The sequence below is a fragment of the Notechis scutatus genome, chromosome 9 (assembly GCF_049901735.1).
Source record: "Notechis scutatus isolate UNSWTSFEM ecotype Mainland chromosome 9, rNotScu1.2, whole genome shotgun sequence".
Taxonomy (NCBI): Eukaryota; Metazoa; Chordata; class Lepidosauria; order Squamata; family Elapidae; genus Notechis; species Notechis scutatus.
In genome coordinates, this window is record NC_142017.1 from 12269690 (window position 1) to 12288166 (window position 18477).

An 18477-nucleotide genomic window follows, 5' to 3' on the forward strand; every position below is an offset into this window, starting at 1 on the left:
CCAAGGAGTGAACTCTCATTTTATGAATGCAAAATATGTAAAATTCCAATGATTCTAATACAATTTGATTAAATCTCATAATTATTCTTTAGCAGAAAACTGACCTCGTAGTTCTAATGTGATACATGGGTCATGCTGTCAGTGATACAGACAAAGCCCCTGTTTAGGCTCACTTGGTCAACTTTATTCAGTTGCATAAAATACTTTCCTAGAATTAAACAGTTTGCTAAAGTTAAGCTCAAAGAACGAGGCTGAAACATGAGATTGCTCCAATGTGAAGGCTGCCATACCATAACAGGTTAAAACTATTGTCTGTGTATGTGTTTGTGCCTGTGTGTTGTGTGTCTTCAAGTTGGTGTCAATGTCTAACAACTGCCCAAACTAGTCCCTGCAGTTTTCTTGGCAATATAAGGGAGCAATTTATATGCCTACAAAAATCCATCACCAGATTTCTGGAAACAACAGATTTTGCCTTCCTGTTTATAGTCAGCATTAGCATATTCTTTACCTTGCAGAATGAAGCCATTGTGACATTTCCTCTAACTACATGAGCCACAAAACTTAATTGAGGAAAGCAGATCTCATTTGAAATCCACATTCCATTGTATTTTATCACTTGCTGAAAACACAAGATGCATTTACCATTGTTGAACAGCAGCTATAAATGGATGCATCCACAGGAATAGCACCATTGGAAGACCTAGAAAGACCTTGTTAGGAACAGATTGTCATGGGGAAAAATCTAACTATGCGCTTGCTAGAAGTTGAAAACAACTTAAGGCACATCATCAATCAATCAGATGATTGATCTTGGAATCTCTAGCAGAAAAGTGTCCTCAGTTAGAAACCAGCATTGTACCATTGTCCTCTGATGTACCAATGTAGAGCTTCCATTCCTCAATCTCCCCCAATATATTGAAGTACAATATCAATTAAAGCTTTAACCGTCCTGACCATTCATTCAGAAGAGATAGGACTCCCTGCAGATTTTACTCCACTAGTAGTTGCCAATTATAGGGGGCAGCGCTCAAGTCCTTTTTAAGGTCATGGGCCAGCACCGTCCAAAGAAATTTCCGTGGTCATGTGGCCAGCCTGACGTTTCCTCCCCACCAAAGTGGTACCTATTTATCTACTTGCATTTGCATCAGAGGTGGTATTCAGCAGGTTCTGACCAGTTCTGGAGAACCGGTAGCGGAAATTTTGACTAGTTTGGAGAACCAGCAAATACCACCTCTGACTGGAGATTTTACAGTATCCTTCCCCTGCCACCAAGCCACACGCACAGAACCGGTAGTAATTTTTTAAAAAAATCCCACGACTGATTTGCATGCTTTTCAACTGCTAGGTGGGCAGGAGCTAGGCGAAGTGGGCACTCACCGCACCGTGGGATGCTTGGGTCTCAAACCCAGACTGTCGGTTTTCCAACAAGCCCAGCATCTTAACTGCTGATCCACTGCACTGGCTACAGAAGAGATAGAGATGGATACAATTCACTTCGTGACTAGCACTTTTGATGTTACCTAATTTGAATAATGAAATGTCTGCAAGAAAACAACCAAGTTCCTGGATCACCAAGGACCCCTTAACTCACTTCATGTGTTCTACACGAGGCTTCAACAGAATTTAGAGTGTTCCTGAAGTAGCATCTTTCTCGTTTTCTAACAGGGAAGAATTTCAGTCACTGGGCTCATGTGGAAGCATCCAAAAACATGTTTTCTTCAGTTTGCTTTGGTTCTTATCTGCTGCTCTTTTAGCTGAGGGGGTCTCCTAGCTTCCTTTCTGGCCTGAATTAACCATGTTATCAGTCAGAAGGAGAGAACACCCTATTCTTATGGACTATTCCTACCTAAACATTACCTCTTTGATCATTTTTTTTTACAACTTTGAGTAGATGTAAAATTGGGCAGTAGTGACAAGGAGAGCAGATTCTCACCTGCCTATACTAATATTGAGAATTCCTTCTCTGGATGTGATTTGGGGAATGAGAAACTGCAAATTAATGGGTCCTTAATCTTCCTGTCTTAGCTTTATTTTGCTTTCCACCACAACATTTATTTTCTGTAGGCTGACACAGAGAGCAAAATACTGCATTGTCACCTAAGGCCCCTGAAGATCTTATTCATTTAGTACTCTTCCCCATGCTTCCTTAGAGGCCTTAAATGTCCTGTGTATATTACTAAGCAATCCCTCAGCAATGGCCAGAGAAAGTCAAATTACACTGATACTTCCAAAAGCAGAGAAAAAGCAATGTAGCTTGAAAAAAGGTAAAATTGTTTGAGCTTGGAAAGTCCAGACTGAAAATAAATCTCTAGGGCCTTTGATTAGTCTGATAGTCCCTCGTCATAAACTAACTCCTTTACATCAATAATGGTAAGGACTGAAGAGCTGATGAGGAACATGCTATATTGTATAATGAAACTCACTCATTTCACACTATTTGTTTGCTTGTTTGTATCCCGTTTTTATTATTTTTTTACAAACAACTCAAGGTGATGAACAATTGCAACACACCTTCCTCCTCCTATTTTCCCTTTCACAACAACCCTGTGAAGTGAGTTGGGCTGAGAGAGAATGACTGGCCCAAAGTCACCCAGCTGACTTTTGTGGCAAAGGTGGGATTTGAACTCACAGTTTCCAGCATTCTGTCCTGGTGCCTTAACCATTGGACCAAACTGGCTGTCATATTTTTGAACATGATTGATAATTCTTTACATTTATGCCCTCCCCCCAAAACAAACACCCATGCAAGTGAGCCTCCCAAATACATACTGAACCTATATATCATTTAGCTAATAAGTTTGTACTGAAATTTGTCACTGAGAAGTTCTAAACAGAGTCCCTAAAGAAAATGACCTGTAACTGCTGTAGGATTTCCATTAATATATAGATTCATAAATGTGAATCTTTAAAAAATATATCTAAATATAAATTCCACAGTGGTATATTCAGAGTGACATAGGCTGTTGACAATTTATAGACCAGGGATGTGCAACCAATGGCTCTTTGGTTGTTGCTAATCAAAATTTCTAATATTGCTCACCCCAGCCATGCTGTTGAAGTTCAGAAACAATTGGAAGGCAAAGGGCTGAACTAAGAAACTCTTTGGGTCATAATTTTCATGGACTACAACTAAATTGGCACCTAAAGCCAAGCATGAATCATGAAGAGTATTCAGAGAGTGGGGTTTCCTAGGTACTTAGATGAGTGGGTGGATGGATCGTGTGTTCCATGCAAAAGAGAAGTATTAGCATGGACAGGTAGCTCTCAACTTATGACCACAATTGAGCCCAAAACATGGTGTTTAAGTGAATCTGGTTTCCCCATTGACTTTGCTTGTCAGAAAATCACATGACCCCCTGGGACACTGCAACTATCATAAATGTGAGTCAGTTGTCAAGCATCTAAATGTAAATCATGTTACCACGAGGATGCTACAAGTCATAAGGGTGAAAAATGGACATAAGTCACTTTTTTCAGTGCTGTTGTAACTTCACCAAATGAACTATTGTAAGTCAAAAACTACCCATATGAGGAAATCACAGAGTTTGAAAAAAAAATCCATGGAAAAAATATATTAAATGGCAAGGGAATCTAATAGCCCTTTAATGAGGTTGCAACATGCTAAATAGGTTACCAAATTTCAATTGTCTGCTCTGGAAGGAGACTGGAACAAAGAGTGGAGTCAAGCATCTTGTGAAAAACATATAGCTTTGTAGCTCGCATTTTGCACTACAATTACCCTTTTTAAATGAAACAAGGGGGGGAAAACCCAGAGACTACCAAATCCAGGTCTGGGAATAAAATTCATTAAAAAAGAATATACATGCCCTGGAAAAATGTGTTTATAGATGTCCAATTAGAGAGGCCACATCAATCCTCCACCGAGAATAATCAAGATGTTTGTTTCACATTCCTAACTTGGGATACTATTTCTTTCTTTAGTAAACTGGCAAATAGTAAGGTTTGGTCTAATCTTTGCATACCTTAGCTGTGTCTGTATCTGGCAGGATAAGAAGTTGTGTTCCCGCTGACTTCCCTTAGACACCATTGGATGCTTTGAAGCTTAACTTGTTTATGGTACGTTATCTACTGTGGTCTGAAGACATTTGTCCAGAAAACCTTCATCTACATCAAAGGGATGACACTTTGACGTGTGATTAAAAAGTTGACAAGGAAACTCCAGACCAAGCACAGATGGCCACATAGTTGTCTTGCCTTTTAGATGATTGCAATTGTTTATAGGAAGGGAAAGAGTCAATATCTCCTGAGTTTATCCAGGACTGTTCTGGGGACTCTCTTCTCCTTGACAGAAAAGATTGCAATAGTAAAGTTTCAACCCTGATGTCTTTTTCAACACTCCCCCCCTCCCCAAAGAAGTATTCTTTCTTTCATGAGTAACTTTGATTTGTGTGCCTGTTTATGAGTGAAAAATAGGGACAGGAAATGAATATGGAGATATGTATTCACTCAATTTTAGTTTATCTGAGAGCAGAAAAACCTTTGAATGACAAAGAACAATTTTCTGAAGATCATCTGCAGATAAGTTCTGCATAAGGAAAAGTTATGGTAGCTTCTTAAAGATGATATGTTTTATTTGCTGCATGTTGTCAGAGTTCACAATATTTGTTTCTATTATTTACTCATGTTAACAGAAATACTGAATGTTTAAATAATTATTTTTGAATTATTTTTCCTACAGAAATATGATTCCTAGACACTGCAGGAGATATTACAATGCACAAGGGACTAGTTCTATATTATCAGAAGTATTTGGACCAATAATAACACTCCTTTCTTTTTAGTTTAATCTGAAACAAGGCCCAGTTCCTAATAAAATAAGGAAGATTGTAACTATAGATATACATATGTTAATGGTATACATTACAATGGCTTTTTACATACAAATCCTGTTATCAGATCAGTATGATGCAGTTTCTTTGAAGGTAGCTAAATTTTATTATACTACCTACAAAATTAGGCAGGCTTTGACCGCATTGGACAATCTACCACTAATTGTAATATATTAACATTTCCCCCCATTTTTAATTGTTATTTTTAATGCTTCTTATTGGGCAGCAATCTAAACATGTTTCTTTTTGTTGTCATCATCATGTGTAGCACTCAGATCTGTCAGTCTGAGTTAAAGAAACTGATTCAATCAATCAATCAATCAGAATAGAGCTGGAAGGGACCTTGAAGGTCATCTAGTCCAACCCCTTGCTCAAGAAAGAGATCCTATACCATTTCAGACAAGTGGCTATCCAGTCTTAAAATCCTCCAATGATGATTCCCTAAGTTCCTTGGCAGTCAAATCCATATTCTGGCTCTACTGAAACCACAGTCAGAATCAGTAGAACCACCATCTCCTAAATCTGGAAGGAGAAATGGGAGAGGACTCTCAAGGAGACCAACAAGTTCCTCCAGACAGAGGTGGAACTGGATGCCTTTTGAATCATGGGAGCTCCCTAAGGTGAGATAACATCCAATATGGAGTTCTTAAAAAGCATTACTTTCTCTGCCTCCCCTCTGTTGGAAGAAATATCCTTCTGGGTTCAGTTCCAAGTGGGGAAAAAAGACACTGGAAACATGGAGGCTGTTTGGAAAGATGGTTTAATGGTGGACAGGACCACATGCCTTGGAGCTCCAAAGAAGGAAGGTCAAGAAGAAGGAAGGGCTGAGATGCTGAGAGTGCCTGGGTTTTATAACCTTTGTTGGGATTTGAATTGGAACTTGTATTCTGATTGGTTGTCAGACTCCCATGAGGCCATGCAGGGGCAACTCTGTAGGCTGTCCTGAGTTCCAGGCTTGGTTGAGCCTCACTGGATGATGATGTAATGAAAGGGCTTTTGGCAATTGCTATAGCTTTACCCGGAGATCTTTGATATGTAAAGTATTCTGGCCCAGGCCTTAATGGCCCACCCATTAACAAAGGTGGGGGTGAGTTTCTGCTTTTGAGGTGAGTTTCTGCTCTTGAGTTTCTACTCTTTTTAGGGGAAATAATCTGCCTTTTTAATATTTCCTAGGATATTTCAATTTTCTAGGAGAGGGGTGGGTGCCAACTTCCTATACCTCCCTTCTCCTCCCATTTCAGAAAATTTGCCTGGAAGCTACAACCTGACCAACTTTGGCACCCTAAACTTAACTGAATGACTTTGTAAACTCTAGCATTACTGATTTCCCACATAAGTTCCAGCAATCGTAGAATAAGTTATAGTCCAGATATTTATGAGACTGATCATGTGGATACGTGTTAATATAAATTGGGTTACTCTGAGAAAGAGTCCTCTATTACAAAAGCAACATAAGATCAAAGTGCAAGGAAATAAGAAAGCCAATTTTATATAAATTACCATGTCACTTTTGACAATTTATGAATCTTGTGCTAGTCTCTGCTACAACTTTGATATTGTCAAAAGTCCAGATGGAAGTTATAGTTTGAGGCCGAGAGTGATTTTTTTTTTTAAAAAAAGAGAGACTTAAGAAAAATATCCCAACTATGCACATTAATCTTTATTTCATTTCCTGCACTGGTTAATGTGAAATTCTTTAAAAAAAATCACAGTTTTATTTAAGAAGGGCAGACATTCAGCAGAAATGCCAAATGCTGATCCAAATGTATCTGGGCAATAGATAAATAAAAAAGCTGCAGGAAAGAGTAGGTGACAATAATTAGTTTGTTGTTTTTAAATTAAGAAGGTCTCCTGGGCCAGATGCTGTCTGTCAGGGTGTGATGCCCTCCTCCTGGGAAATGTAATGAAACCAAGATAGCTACAGGCCATCATGAAACTGGCAGAAACACATTCTGTATTTGAGGGTTTGTTTTGTTTTTAAAAACTGCAATGCTTTCTCCTTCCTTTATTTAAAATATCTTGGATCTTGCCGTGGTGAGGAGAAGCATGCTTGAAGTGACAGCAGGAATGTTATTGCAACATTTGTATTAAATCATAAATGTGGTCATCAAAGGATGCTTTTAATTAGAGAAATGGAGAGGAACTGGTTTCTATCACCATAGGAATCTAAACAGGAAAAAAGGAGAGTTGGGTGCCAAATTATATATACATAAAGTGTATATATCACAGGGTTTCTGGGTGTGCTTATAACATGTCTTTCATTTTTACAACTGTGTAAAGACATGGTGATCTGATCCAAATCACAGACCTGGGGGGAAAAGGAAGACCAAAGATCACTCTTTATCCCAGTTCTTTTTGGTTAGAAAAATTGGCAAGTTCCACCACATGACTTAAAAAAAATCTTAAATCCTCACATCTGTTCTTTCTATGTGAAAATAGGATGCCCCACCCAGAAACAGTGGAGGTGTATCCAATGCTCATAACTTCAATTAGGTACACATCAGTGGTGGGATTCAAATTTTTTTACTACTGTTTCTGTGGGCGTCGCTTGGTGGGCATGGTGTGGCTTGATGGACTTGGCTTGGTGGGCATAGCAGGGGAAGGTTACCGCAAAATCCCTATTCCCTCCCCACCCCATTAACCTGCTTTCCATCTCCGTTCTCCTGTGCAGGGCAACAAAAGAAGACCCAGATGATCAGCTGGGACTCAGGAGACAGAGAATAGATGGGGATGGGGCCAGTCAGAGGTGGCATTTGCCGGTTCTCCGAACTACTCAAAATGTCCACTACCGGTTCTCCAGAACTGGTCAGAACCTGCTGAATACCACCTCTGGTACACATTATATGGAGAAGTACTTTTATTTTCTTGGAATTTTGGAGATATTTAATCATTTCCCTTGGATAAGATTTTTCCCTTCTACTCCTTGTGCACAGAAATTCTTGTGTCATGGTGGAGGATACTGTAGTTCAATAACTGTGGGGATAGTTATCGTGAAAATAATGGTAGCATGCTTGGTGGATCAGCCATGCCATCATCTCTCTACAATGGTGATGCAGCCTTCTAAGCTTCTAAGAAGCATCCTAGCAATATCAGAAACAGAGAGATAATATTTGATCTGATCCCATGTCCCAGGTTTGACATCTTACCCGTCCCTGTGCTCTCACCATTATATCACACTGTTTTTCATGCCATCCATTCCCTGCACATTCTTTAGATGTTTTAAAAATACATGCATTGGACTAACCCTCACTCTAGCCCTTTATTTGAAGTGATCATAAAATATACAGTATATTTTACAACCAAAGATATACAGTATGTGCCAGCAGCATAGTGTCCTATTAATATCATCTAATGTCTTCTAAATAAAAAATCAGCTCCATTTATGGAGCAATGCAGCATGAACATTATAGTGCTAGACTGCACAGCTCCTTCATTTCCATCAAGGGGCAGTTTCAGTGCAGCTCTCAAAATTTATAGCCAGGTTATGAATCCAAAGGACTGAGGAACAAAAGATATATCTCCCAGGACCTGGTTAGCATTTGATGGGAGACCAGTAGGAAATCTAGAGCTAGAGGATCAAGTAGGAAGTTGAAGAAAGGCATAAGACATTTCCAAATTGTTGCCTAGAAAATGGCATGGCTGTATCCATACTGTCATCAAGAACTGAGTTCAGCTTTATCCTTTTTATATTTCTTGTAATTATTCTGGAATTTTATTTGGGACATGAATTGTGGCTCTGAATGGCTCTGGGTGTTTTTTTTCCTATTTCAGGGATGGTGGAATACACACATACATACAAAATCCATAAAAGGTAAAACAGTAACATTAAAAGGTTTAGGAATATAAGCAATGCTTAGAACACTTTCTAAATAATTATAAAGAAAGGAGCTAGTGAATCTTGGCTGAACTTGAAAAGCTAACCAATATGGATGCAGCCAGCCTAGTTTATATTTTGATCTTAGAGCAGGGGTAGTATTCTACCAGTTCGCACCTATTTGCTAGAACTGGTTGTTAACATTCTAAGCAGTTCGGAGAACCAGTTGTTCAGAAGAAATTACTGGCCTAATCCTGTAAGGAAGGCAGGAAGGAAACATTCTGGTGTTGCTTACAGAAACTGCCTCTCCGTTAACCCTTATTACATTCTTGGCAGGACTAGACTTCCTGACTCAGGAACTGGACTAGACTTCCTGACTCAGGAACTTCTCTGGAGTTTTTTTACCCTCCTTTGCTGGTACTTTGCTTGTGTGGAGTGACCATTCAAAGTTACAATGGCACTGAAAAAAGTGACTTATGACCATTTTTCACTCTTATGACTGTTGCAGCATCCCCACAGTCATGAGAGGCCAGGTGAGGAGATGCATGCCTCGATATGAGTGATATTGAGTTGGCCACACCCAGCCAATAACATGACCACCAAGCCATGCCCACCCAGTCACATGACCACCAAGCATGCCCACCAACTAAGCCTCGCCCTCAGAACCAGTTGTTAAAAAATTTGAATCCCACCCCTGTCTTAGAACTATTGTAACCTGGACAGAGAAATCAAGAAAATATCCCAGAACAAAGGAGTAAGAAACCGTTTTTTGTACTGATGTCAAGAAAACTACATGAATGTGTCTCTGAGGCCACCAAAGTACAAACTTGATTCAAGAGAAATTTTATTTCTTAAGAAATAAAAAAGCCCTCCAGGTGTTTGCTGTTGTTAAATCTACATTGGCATGATCATGGACAGGATCAGGGGCTTTGAATGTGAGCCTAGTTTTGAGAAATGAATATGCCAGGCATTTAAGTGATCTTAGTGTAGTACTAGGATACTAGGATAAAGTGTAACCCTTAGCCGGAGAATTTTTAAAAATCTGCAAAAGTTATTAATCTTTTAAAATTAGCACAGGGATGGACACAGATTTGCCACTATAGGGAGGGAGGGAGGGAGGGAGGGAGGGAGGGAGGGAGGGAAGGAAGGAAGGAAGGAAGGAAGGAAGGAAGGAAGGAAGGAAGGATGGGTTACTTTTGATTCTAACCGCATATTTTGTAACAAAAGGATAAAAAATGCATAGAAAGAAACAATGATGCAGTAGATGAACAGATTATAATGAGATCCCTTTTAATTTCTTTTAAAGTCTGGGGTGTAATCAGGCTAAACAATGAAGAAGAAAGCAATGATGCCATATCTTTCCTCTGTGTGACCTTCTGTACTATGGATTCCTGCAGCTTTATCTTATTTATAATATCAGATCCCAATTATGCCTCCCAAGGGCTTGCCTAGAAATGTTTTAGGAGTTTAATCTTTGTGAACACAAGTTGATTTGATCCATATCTCCTGGGGAAAAAAAAGAGTAATTAACCCTTGGTTTTTGCAGTTCTTGGCTTACACCTATGAAAATATATTTAGATGTGCATGCTTCAATTGTCTCTGTACAGTTATTTTTCTTTTAATTCATGGATGTAACCCAGATATAAAACAATAGGAATTTATTAACATATCTATGTGGAAGCAACAGTGATTAGAAATAAATTGATTCCTCTGCCTAAAGCTTTGCCTAATTTGCAAATGGCAGGTTTTTGGTGGCAGGAAGCGCTCATTAGCTTAGAGGAAAGGTGGTTTTGTAATTTCAAAATAGGCTGTGATTGATTAGAAAATCTGTGGTATTGATATTGTTATTTAGCCGTGGTCATATTCAATTAGTGCAAATAAGCACTATTTCTAATCATCCAGCCAATGGTGCAGAATAAGTGCTGTCTGAAAAGGCTAACTCTTTAAGCCTTCCAGACAGGCACGTGCCTAGCTGGAGAAACTTATTTAGGACACCTAGTCAATGAGCCTAACTTACTGGCATTTAATATACAAAGTGCTCTATTTTATTAATTAAGATGATCCATTCTCCACATTTTAATTAAAGTTGTAAGTTTATCAGTCGGCTATGCAAACTGAAGGGTTCTGCAACGTGGCCCACTCATCAGAGGAGACTTAAAGCATTTGGGCAACTCGAAGAATATGGTATGGTGACATTTGGTTGGAGGATGGATTGATGCCTCCAATGACCAATACGATGATGGATTGGTGGGATGATTTGATCTGAGAAACTTTATTTAGGGGAAGAAATGGTCCTCTGGCATTGATACTATAGCCAAGGAGTATTTGACAAATAGATTTTCTGGAATCTTCATGAACCAACCTAAAACTAGGAAAAAATTTCCTGACAGAATAATTAATTAGTGGGATGACTTGTCTCCAAAAGTAGTGGATGCTCCAACCCTGGAGTTTTTAAGAAGAGATTGGGCAACTATCTGAAGTGTATACCAGGAGGTTGACCCCTTCCAACTCTGTTATTCTGGAATGTTCACAAAAGAGGCGCAAAATACCCCTTCTTTGTATCCTGCTGAAATAAGATGGAAAAGATACTCATCAAGATTGGGGCAAATTGCTAGCACTCAGAATATGTTTAGGGATGAAAAATGAATAATCTGTAATTTGATATTTAAGGTTCCTTTCTCTGGGAAAGAAGTTGTTGTTTTGGTACATTATCCAAGAGATATTTGAGAATTTATTTCTGACTTTCCTCATTTATGTTTCTGATTTTACATGAGTATCAGATGTGATGGAAGGAGATAGACTTGGGGATATTTTATCATAATAACCTGCAGCCTTCCTGACTGCCTTGATTTCTCATTCTAAAAAAAGTCTTACAGAACAAATTTTCTCTTAACATTTCAAAATCCTCCTATATCCTTCAGCTACTTTGGGGAAAAATGGCTTTTAAATCAAAATAATAATAGTATTGATTACTAATATACCATACAAGAATCATACATTCCCTCGAGGAATTTACTAAACTCTCTTTCCCTTAGGAAGAATTCCAAAAGGAAATTTTCTTCCCTAAATTGAGTGGGAGGAGGTTTTGAAAAAAAAACTGAGATATTTTTCTTGAATAGGATTAATAAAAATATACATCCTGTCAAAACAAAACAAAACAAAAAGTAGGGAAAACAGAGTTGTGTACATAAAAAGGATTAAATTGTAGTAGGTCATGTTGAGAAAGAAAGGAGAGCTGAACCTGAGAAATAAATTTTCTGCCTGAGACTAATAGTGAATGTCCATGGAGATTCTCAGTCAGCCAGGTTGTGGTTTTCCCCCCTTACCCTCCCATTTAATTGTGATGTTTTAGGAAGATGACAAAACAAATATAGTGACTATGAAAATGCAAAGATAAGCAATGACGAGACAATGAAATACTAAAGATGATAAATAAATAAATAAATAAATAAATAAATAAATAAATAAATAAATAAATAAATAAAAATAAATAAATAAATAAATAAATAAATAAATAAATGGGAAAAAAGCCCCCTAAATAGAGCAAAGAAACAGAAGAGAGAGTAAAAGAAGGCTCTCCAAAACTTGAACAATCCAAATACATAAATAAATAAAATCAACAAAAGCTAAGCATTACACAGAGAGAAAGGGAGAAGGGAGGGGAGAGAGAGAGGGAGAGAGAGAACTGAAGTTACTTATCAGCTTAATTTCTAGATTACTCAACTCTAAGGTCTCCAGGTGATGTACAAATAATTTAATCTTAGCGGTTACCACATGTCCTTTGACTTTGTGAGTACATTTATTTGCCCTTGTTCAATTCTTTGGACCTTTGATCCAAATATTCAGATCAGCCTTGGTTTTTAATCTGGTGCACTATTTTTTTTTTCATCCACTGCCCTATACAATCTTGGAATGCTGAACTTTTTTGAATGGTGACTGAACACTGCATACTTACAGAATTATTTTTTTTATTATTTTTCAAAAGATTTTTCAAAATCTTCTTCTTTAAAGTGACCTCCTTGTCTACCCTATTTCTAACAACTAAAACACTTTGCTTGTAAACTGTTGTCTGCCTCCATTTTGTTAATGTTCACTTTTATTTCAACTTCTCTTTTATGTGCATGACAGAATAATGAACAAAAAGCCTGGAAGATATATTCTTTCCATATGTAAAAGAGAGAAAAAAAGCACAAAATGACAGAATCCTTTTTATGTTTTTGTTTCTTCCTGACATATTTAAAGTGATTTTATATTTCAGTTCTTTCCTTCCTATAACAGCCTTACTCCTACATTAGCCTTGGAATAAACCATATAGTTTCCATCTGGCCAATTTAGTGGGGCTAAATTCTAATGTATGAAGCTAGTGGATTTTTAAGTTCACCAGCCTAACTACAGTATCAGTTCCTTGGCTGATATGAAGATAAAAGGTTCTGGAGGCTTTAGACTGCTTATTTCCTCTTTTCTCCATTTTCAGGGAGGGAGGGAGGAAGGGAGGAAGGGAGGAAGGAAGGAAGGAAGGAAGGAAGGAAGGAAGGAAGGAAGGAAGGAAGGAAGGAAGGAAGGAAGGAGCTTTCTCATCCAATGAAATATTTTGAAGATCAGAAGTTATTACCATAGTGGAAATCTCTGAATAACTGCTAGATGAGAATGTTGTCACCTTTCAAACTCCACCTGGGGGTAGGTTCTAAACAGAAGGCCTGGTTAATATATCTTCTCCATCTTGAATGGATGTCTCAATCCAAAATATTGTGTTTTAGCACAAGGTTACAGTTCAAGGCTCAGCTAAAAGAGGAAAAAGCATTTGAAGCTGAAGAAGCAGACAAAAGAAACCAAACCAAAGAAATCATAGGTGTGCTGATTGAATCTGAGGTTGGCCTTAACTCAGAAAATTGAATTACTATCCTTTGATGCCTTGCTTTGAATGGAGACATTCAAATGAACCATATAAACTCAAGACAAACTACTTATGCAGTCCTCATGCCCCTTTTAGTGTCCACCTTGAACTGGTTTGACAGCTATGATCCAGAAGTTTGAAAGAGAGTAATGTTTTAATCTGGCATTGGGCTTCAAGGGGATATTTCAACAGTAGCATCATTGCTACAACTCTTTTCAGATTAGAAAATGTGAGCAGTTAAGGAGATTGCAGAGCCCCTCATGAAATCTTTCTCACTGAAGCCCGGAAAAATGAAGAAAGCTGCAGAGCACTGGAGAAATGATTGCACAGTCACATACAAGACTCATCCTCCCTTCCATTCACCCTTCCTTTCACCCCTTCCTTTCATCCTCCCTTCCTTTCACTCATCTCCTCCCATTTATGACTGTGTGATCATAACTTTGTTGCTTGCATCCTAATGATTTTTTTGACTGTTTCCTAGTATGATTTGATTGTTTATTGTACCCTATGACTTTTATTAAGTGTTGTGCCTTATGATTCTTGACTCTTAATGAATGGATCTTTTATTTTATGTACACTGAGAGCACATGCACCAAGTGTGTCCAATCACACTTGGCCAATAAAGAATTCTATTCTATTCTCTTTTATGAAACCTGTATTTCACCCATGAGAATGGTAATAACATACTTTCTATGAAAAGAAAACACATTCTATTCCATCACGTTGAAAGAGAAGAGGAAAATAAATCAGCCTAGCATGAAAAATGGCACATTTGCTGGCCTCAACGTGAGATCCTCGACTACCTGGAAAAATTGAGATTGGAACTCAGCTCCCTTGGGATCAAATTCTGCATAGCTGACTGACCATCTTGGACTATGGATTATTAGAATCCTCAGCACACCTACAGTTTCTTTGGTTTGGTTTCTTTTGTCTGCCTCTTTAGCTTCAAATGGCTTCTTCCTCTTTTAGCTGAGCCTTGAACTGTGACCTTGTGCTAAAACTGGAACTAGCCGCTAACTTTAATCTCAGACTCCAGCACTGCTGACTTGATGACACTAGAAGAATAAGAATGCTGTAATAAAGTAGGACAGGGATTATGGGTTGAGGAGGAGGGATATATTTCCCGGACTGAAAAAGCCACATCAGTTCTGATTTTGGTTTGACTTGCAAAGTAAGACCACATCCTCAAAGGACTGTTCATAATAAAATGGAGTCAACCTCTCTCATGCTCCCTATCTTGATGTCCTTTACTAAATTGTGCTCTTTGACCCAACCTGTCAGTCACTTATATAGGCAGAAGGAAGATTTTTCCCCATGTAATACTAATCAGAGAACTGCAGTTCCCTGTCCACCCTCATACCAAACAGTACAACTTCCCTTTACATCAAGGGGACATATGCAAACCTGTATTTCAAAGCTATGAAATATGTATGCTCCATCATTTAAAAAGCCAAAGATACTGGCACTCACATTTTTTTCCAATTTTGCAAAGCAATGGCCATAGCTGTAAAGAGGAACTCAAACATAGAAGATACGGACTCTTTCCAATCTCTGATGTTATTCCATATAAAATGCTCTTATCTGTATTTCCCTATCTCGGTTTTATCATTCCAGCAAAATGAGTTGGCTCCAGTGAATGGCCCAAGGTCACCTAGGGAAGGCAATGAATAAAAGAGGTTTCAATCTAAATCTCTCTGAAAAGCATCTGCCCAGATCAATCCATTGCTTGTTAAAGGCCACTTCATTTAAGGTTTTGGATGGGAGTTTATCATGCTAATCCGGGGTGGATTGTAGATGTCTTTTTCAACTTCCTAGTCTAGGCCTGAGAGACAGCCCGTTTGGTTTAGTGTTTAGGACACCAGAAGATTGTGAGTTCTAGTCCCACATTAGGCATGAAAGTTGACTTTGGGCCAGTCCTTCTCTCACAGCCCATGATGTCAGGTTTGGGCAAAAAGCTGGTTAGTCAATTCCTATAGCAACAAGATGGATCAACACTCAATTAATTTAAAAAAAGTAGAACTTGGACTTGTAGGAAAATGCTAGCAAGAAAAAACGAGTCCTGAGAGAGAGACTAACCCAAAATTACTGAGCCACCCTCTTTAACCTCAACTCTCCCCTCTACTTGTTCATCATGTGGATCAAAGGAAGGAAGGCAGTGGTTATAGAAGTATAATGAAAACCTTGTGTCTTGTGTATATGTACCAATATCATACTCGTGTACAGGGCATTGAGTGCATTACAGTCAGTCACATTTGTGAGATGGACAGCTATATATATTATATAACAAACTATCATCTTCTTGCCTATTTTGATCCTTCTCCTACCCCATAGATGCTGCAGTTGATGAGATAGGGTGGCTTAAAAAAACAATGACTTATTACAAATCACCTGAATTTCCAAAGCTGGGTATGACAAAACAGACAAAGATGGATTATAATTCAGGGCAGGGTCCAGCATTCATGGCTCAGTAAGGTTAACTTTTACAAAATATTTTATTGAATCAGATTTTGGGAGATGCAAAATTTAGTACTGGAAACTGGAAGTCACATGAAAACATTTCAAGCTCCTCGTAGAGGAGTATTTGTTTCCCGAGAAAGAGAAAAAGAAAACCCTGAAATAAGAATGGATGAATGGACGAAACCTTGTTTTTCATGTTCTTTTTCTATACCTCTACAATTCAGATTCATACCAGAAAGCATTGTGGTGGGTAGGGTAGGAGGAAAGAGATAAAAGTGTCAATAATTCTCAATTCAGCAAATTATTACAAGCAATCTTCTGAGAATTATGGCCCAGAAATGTTTGGAAATGAGAAAGAACTTGGGTTTTGTTTGTTTGTTTGTTTTGCTGTGTAACATATTCTTAGTTTTACAAGTAAACCATTTTGCCTTTTAGGTAGAGTTCCATTTCGTGTGATGTCAACATGTTTCTCACACACCGAGACATTCTCAACAATCAGGAAGCAAATCCCTGTGTTCCTTTGCTAGCCAGCCTGAGCAGTCATTCATACTTCATTGCAAATCCTAATTAAGTAGAGGAAACAAATGGGCAGGAAAAAACAGAAGGGTTTGGAGCCTGGTAGGCAAGTAAACCAATATATGAGCCGTTTTCAGCTTGATCAGAGCTGGATGGAAATAATGCAATGTAAATAAAAGGCAATGCATCTCATTCCAGTGGAGAAGGCTGAGGTCAGATCATCTGTGAACTTCTTCTGTTTGCTGTTTGTACAGATTTACCATGGGTAATTTAGAAGTTCCTGCCTGGCTTTGTTCTTGGTCTGTACATTCAGCAGAACCCGGGCAAACTTTCAGATGAGAGAAAAGGATGATCTATTTCAGGCCAAGATTAATAGTAAGCTGGCCAGGATAAAAGTCTAAATTTGGACAAGGTAATATAAAATTAACTTTATTGATATTTAAGCAATCCATTTGATTAATGGAGTTATTTGTCTCCAGAGGGCAGTGGTTGAATTGTTAGAGTAGAATAAGGGAGACCTCGGTTTCAAACCATACCCAGCCCTGCAAACTGAATAGAACTAATTATATGATTCAGCCTAACTTGATGCACTGGATGTTTGCTGTTGGAATAATATGAATGAAAGAGTATAATTGTGCTCCTAGAGGAAAAGTGGAAGAGGAAGGAGAAGGAATGGATTTCCCTACAGTCCTAATTTAAGTTACACTTTGACAGCAAATGGTTGTAGTGATCTGATTGCTTCTCTTTTTTCTATTCCATAGAAAAGAGGATGCTTTCAAAGAGAGAGTACTGTCCTCTGATAACCCACCAATAAAGAGCTATCATCATTAACAATGGATATACATTAATTATGGTCATATATCATGTAGCTTTCTCGGTCCTAATTGTGAACAAGCATTGCTGCTTCAATGCTAATTCATAAATCATGGCTTGCAAATGCAGTACAGCAAGCCAGAACTTAGGGTGATAAGTGAAGCAGGCCTGTGTCTGAAGAACTGAAGCATGATTGCTGAAGTCCATGTCCAAGCGTCTAATTACTCTGCCACACCGATTCTCATAGTTTTCAGTGTTAAGGCCAGAAGGATATCATGAAGCAATATTTTTCGTCAGACTCATGAACCCAGCATTTCTAGAACTACAAGCAATCATCAGAGGGGGTAAAAAAAAGAGAGGATGCTTGTTCACAATTAGGACCGAGAAAGCTACATGATATATGACCATAATTAATGTATATCCATTGTTAATGAAAAGAATCCCCTCACCTTCTAAATGGCAGGGATAGAGTCGATGCCATGAATTAGGATGCTGAATAAATACTAGCATGATATCAGTAGCAACTAGGAAGATATGGAATGCAGTAGCTTCGGAAGGCAGGAGCATCTCACCCAGCAAAATTCTGCTGCACATTTCCCTTGCATACTGCAATGCCAAAATAAATTAGCAGACTATCATCTGAAATTCAAGGGGGAAAGACCAATGTCCTGTGGCAATGATAAATAGGGCCATTTTGCAAAGCCTTACAGACTTGTCTGATGTAACATGGTACTTCAAATTCAGCTCTGTTGTGGGTTGGCATTTGTTTCCTAAAGCTAATCTAAACCCCTAGGATTGGATAGCCCCATTGCGCCTGTTCGTAAAGCAAACAGAGATTGATGAATACTATTTAGTACCTAGATGCCGAGTCCTTCAGTTATCATAATTCTCTTGCCAAAACAATTAGCCCCTTCCAGTGAGAAGGGCTTATTTTTCTCCCTTAATATATTCTACCAGTTCAACAATAGTTTCTTTTAGGAGCTGGTCAAATAATTCCAAAAGAAATTGAAAAGAAATTCTCAAGAAGTCTCTTGAGCGACTTATCCCTCTTCACAGGGGATAAAATAAGTTTTGAAGAGCTACAAGCAGATTAGGGGGGGGGGAATAATGATCCCCTGCTCCAAAATCTGAAC